This window comes from Penaeus monodon, chromosome 2 (genome assembly GCF_015228065.2).
Source record: "Penaeus monodon isolate SGIC_2016 chromosome 2, NSTDA_Pmon_1, whole genome shotgun sequence".
Taxonomy (NCBI): domain Eukaryota; kingdom Metazoa; phylum Arthropoda; class Malacostraca; order Decapoda; family Penaeidae; genus Penaeus; species Penaeus monodon.
Genome location: NC_051387.1, coordinates 25,091,686 through 25,096,685, shown reverse-complemented (window position 1 = coordinate 25,096,685; position 5,000 = coordinate 25,091,686).

Below are 5,000 nucleotides of genomic sequence, written 5' to 3'. Positions count from 1 at the left end.
CAATCAATGTAAAGAGAAAAAACCCCCAAAATGAGTTGGGGGAAAAAGGAAAAAGAACTCCTGCTGAGCGCTGTTTTAAAAAAAACTATCGCCAAAAAGAAAAGAAAAATTTCCCCCCGGGATATTGAAGAAACACTAATGAAATTTAAAACAAAAAAGGCCAAAAAATCAAAGAGTATCAATAACCCAGATGAAGAAGTAATTAAAAAAAAAAAAAATACAAAAATCAAAGATTATTGGACGAGTAAGAAAAATTTTAAAAATGAACATGCCAGAAAATAAAAAATTTTATAAATAAGACAACTAAAGAACTCTACCAAGGGTGCGAAACATTACACAAAAATTTAAACCTAAATGGACACTTTTTAAAACGAAGATGGACTTGTTTTATGGAGGGAAAGAAGTAAAAGATAGATGGAATCAATATTGTTCCAACCCAAACAAAAAAATAAAGATCAACAAAAACATTAATTAGACTCAAGGACAGCGAAGATAAAACCCCGCCATGAGATGAAGTATAAAACCCAAAAAAAATTTAAAGAATAACAAAGCGGAATAGTGAAATAACAGCAAAAATAATCAAGAATGGGGCAAAAGTTTTAATACTTCTACAAATTTTGTAAAAAAAATTTGGAATGAAAGAAAAGGCCCAGAAGACTGGTTAAAATCAGTCTTTACTCCCAACCAAAAAAAAAGGGGGGACGCACTCCATGCAAAAAATAACAGGAAAATTGCATTAAAAGTCAGAGCAGCAAAATTTTTTGAAAATTTTTGCTGAAAGAATGAATTTTAAAGTTAAGGAAGAAATTGAAGACGAACAAGCAGGTTTCCCCTGGAAAGGGGTCCCAAAAACCAGTTTCAAAAATTGAAATTGTCATAGAGAAAAACAGAGAACACAGAAAGCCCCTAACCTGTTTTTCTTTGGTTTACTCGTTTACTTTGATATGTTGATCTGATTCCTCGGGGGGAATAACATAAACGATAGAAATTTCCAAAACCCATCCAACTAATAAAACCCTATATGACCAACAAAAGCAACTGTGAGAACCACATGGGTTAAACGAAGGTTCGAGTAAACCAAAGGGAGTACGACAAGGTTTGCATTCTGTCTCCACATTTTTTAATATATTTTTTGAAGCAATTATGGAGAAAAAATTTTGAAGGAACTGTAGTGTTGGAGGAAAAAAATACAAATCAAAAGATATCCCCCAATAATAGTTTTAATGCCAGCAGTATCATAAATAAAAACTACAGAAAAAGTTAGAGAACAAGCAAAAAGGCTGCTTTGTTCTTAATCCCAAGAAAAACTAAAATCAGAAGTTTCAAAGGAAACCCGCAATGAACGATGATGAACATGTTAAAATCAAGGAGGGTTGTGGAAAATGTGAGATTTTCATTATCTTGGAGTTTTTTCCCTAATACATATGATGTTTCCCCGGAGATAAAAAGAAGAATTCCCTTGTCAAAAAGCCACATTTTCTCTCAATAACATCGAAAGACCGAAGCATATTTTACGGACAAAGCTGAGGTTATAAACTCTTTAGTTTCCCAAATTTGATCATAGGTTCTGAGTGTTGGGTGCTGAAGAAAATAGACAGAAAAAGGTCAATGTTTTAAAGTGGTGTTACGACGAGTACTAGATTAACGGACAGAAAAAAAAAACGAATGATGAAGTGCTGAGAAAAATAAATTGTAAACCGGCTTTTGGGACATTTTGAAAAAAATGAAACAAATTTTATTGGGTTTATTGATGAGAAGTAAAAGTATTGAAAAAAACTTGTGACAGGATGGTGATGGAAACAGTGAAGAGGCAAACCAAAGAAAGACGAGCGAAAAACCCCCAAAGATATTTGCGGGCTGTCGTGGACAAGTGGAAAGAAAAGGAAAGATCGAGTTGAGCAGCGAAGGATGGTGGAGGGGTCCACGGCGCTCAAACATGAGCATCCGTTATTGATTTTGATATATACACACACAACATAAACACTATGAACATATAGCATAATATGTTGTGTATATAAAATTTATATACTACAAAATTTATATAGGTCATTTTGAGCCGCCGTGGTACAGCATGATACTTAATTTAGTTTCATGTTGTGATGATTTTGGGAGGATAGTGGAGGGCCCCCATTTCCTTTTCCCAGGAGAGTGCCGGTGTTACCTTTTAGAAATCATTCTCTCTTTTTATCCGGTTTGGGGATGGGTATTTATACATACATCCAAGCCGATAAATAGAGGAATGATTACCTAAAAGGTAAAACCGGGACTCTCCGTGGAAAAGGGAAATGGGGGGCCCTACCACGTACTCACCCAAGATCTAAAAAATGAAAACTACAATTTTAAATATCATGCTGTGACCACGGCGGCCCCAACATGAACCTAATAAATGGTGTATGTTTATATTTTAAACCACACATAATATGCAAAATGTTCATTGTGTTTATGGTGTGTGTGTATAATATACAATAACGGTATGTCAGTTTGAGCAGCCGGGACCCCTCCACCATCCCTTGTGCTCAAATCGATTGCGCTTTTCTTTCCACTTGTACCATCGAAGCCCGCAAATATCTTTTGGGGTTGTCGCTCAGCTTGTCTTCGGTTTGCCTTTCATCTGTTTCCAATACATCCCCCGTCAGCAATTTTTTCAATATTTACTTTTTCATCACAACCAAAAAAAATTTAGTTTTATTTTTTTAAGAGTCCAAAAAGCCGGTTTTTTACAAAATTTTTTTTCCAGCACTTTTATCATTCGTTTCTTTTTTTCCAGTTTTTAGTAGTACTCGTCTGAACACCACATTCAAAACTATTGACCTTTTTTTTGTCTATTTTTTCAGCACCCAAACTCAGAACCAATGATGCAATTGGGAAAAAACTAAGAGTTCAATACCTCAGCTTTTTCCGAAGGGAATGCTTCGGGCTTTCCAGGTTATGAGAGCAAAATGTGGGATTTTTTACAATGGTAAATTTTTTTTTATCTCCGGGAATCATCATATGTATTAGGAAAACAGCTCCAAAATAAGTGAACCCACATTTTTCCACAACCCCCCATTTATTTTAAAAAGTTTATCATGTTTATTGCCCGGTTTCCCTTTGAACTTTATGATTTTATTTTCTTGGGTAAGAAACAAAGCAGCCCTTTCGCGGGTTCTCTAAATTTTTCTAGTAGTTGTTGTAGTTTTAGTGTACTGCGGCAATTAAAAATATTCATCGGCATATCTTAGATTTGATATTTGTATCCTCCAACATTACAGTCCTTCAAAAAATTTCCCATAATTTCTTAAAATATATAAAAAAGGTGTGGAGACAGAATGCAAACCCTTGTCTCCTTGGTGACTACGAAACCCTTTTGTTAAAAACCCTAAAATGTTTTTACAGTTTTTGTTTTTGGGAATATGCTTTTATAGTTGGATGGTGTTTTTTGGAAAATTTCATATCGTTCATGTTATTCAGAGGATTCAGATAACAGTATCAAAAGTAAACGAGTAACCAAGGAAAACACAGGTATAGGTCCTTTTTTGATGTTTTCTGTTTTTTTCCCATGATCAATTTCGATTTTGAATCTGGTTTTTTGGGGACCCTTTCCAAAGGGGAAAAAAACCCGCTTGTTGTTTCAATTTTCACTTAAATTTAAATTTATTCTTTCAGCAATAATTTTTAACAAAATTTGTGCCCCGATTTTTAATGCAATTTCCCGTATTGGCATTTGGGGTGCGTCACCTTTTTTTGGTAGGGGGTAAAAAACTGATTTTAACCCTCTTCTGGCCATTTTCTTTTATCCAAATTTTGTACAAAGTTTTTTGAAGTATTTAACACTTTCCCGCATTCTTTATTTTTCTGTGTTATTTTATCTATTCCCCGGTTTTTTATTCTTTAATTCTTTTTGGGTTTTAAACTTAATTTGCCGTGCGGTGGTTCATCTTCGCGTCCTGAGTCTAATTTAAAGTTTTTGTTTGATCTTTATTCTTTTGTTAAAGGGTTTAAAAAAATATTTATTTCCCCTATCTTTTATTTTTTTCCAAACACATAAAACAAATCCATCCATTTTTATAGTGTCCTTGTAGGTTTAAATTTTCTGTAATTTTCGCACTCCTTTGGTAGAGTTCTTTAGTTGTCTTTTTGATAGAAAAAGTTTCAATTTCCCTTTGGAATGTCATTAAATATTTTTTCCCTTTTCCGTCGCAAAATCTTGAATTTTTGTATTTTGTTTTTTTAAAAACTTCTTTATCTGGGGGTTATTGAACTCTTGATTTTTGGATCTTCTTGTTTTAATTTCAATTAGTGTTTTTTAGATTCCCCGGGGGGAAATTTTTTTTCTTTTGGCGTAGTTTCTTAAGCAGCGCTCAGCAGGAGTTCTTTTTTTCTTTCCCCCAATCATTTTGGGGTTTATCATCTTTACATTTATGAGTACAAAAATTTTTTGACACTTAAATTTTGTAATTTTTATCAAAAGTTTTGTATCGAGGTTTTGAGGTGGTGATGGTCTTTTTTAGCTTTTTTGAAATCGATAGTTAGAGGTTGGGGGTACTGTTTCAGTCGGCCCGGGCTTGTCTTGGGGATTTTTTATAAACTTTTCTATTTCAAAAACATTAGTCAATTTGGTTGCATGTTCTTTTTTTGGTGAAAACCAGTGTACAAATTTTCTGGGGGGGGAACAATGCGTTGGCTATAAATAGAAATTTCTTGTACTACAGAATTCAATAAAATCTTTATCTATTTATTTTTATCCCAAGGCCGAATTTTCCACAGGTTCATTTTTTTTGATCATTTTTGCTACTTTGGCGTTTTGGTCTCCCCCTGATTAATTTACATCTTTTAGGGGGTTGTGTTAAAGTTTTTGGAGAGTGTTTTAAAAAAAAAACCAATTTCTTTTAAACACTTGAATGTGGTTGGTGGTTTGCATTGTATAATATAATGTTATGAGGTTTTTTCTTGTATTCGACTTTTAAAAGCGATCATTATTGGGGTGTACCCAATTAGTGATTTGCAGTTTTTTTCGGGGA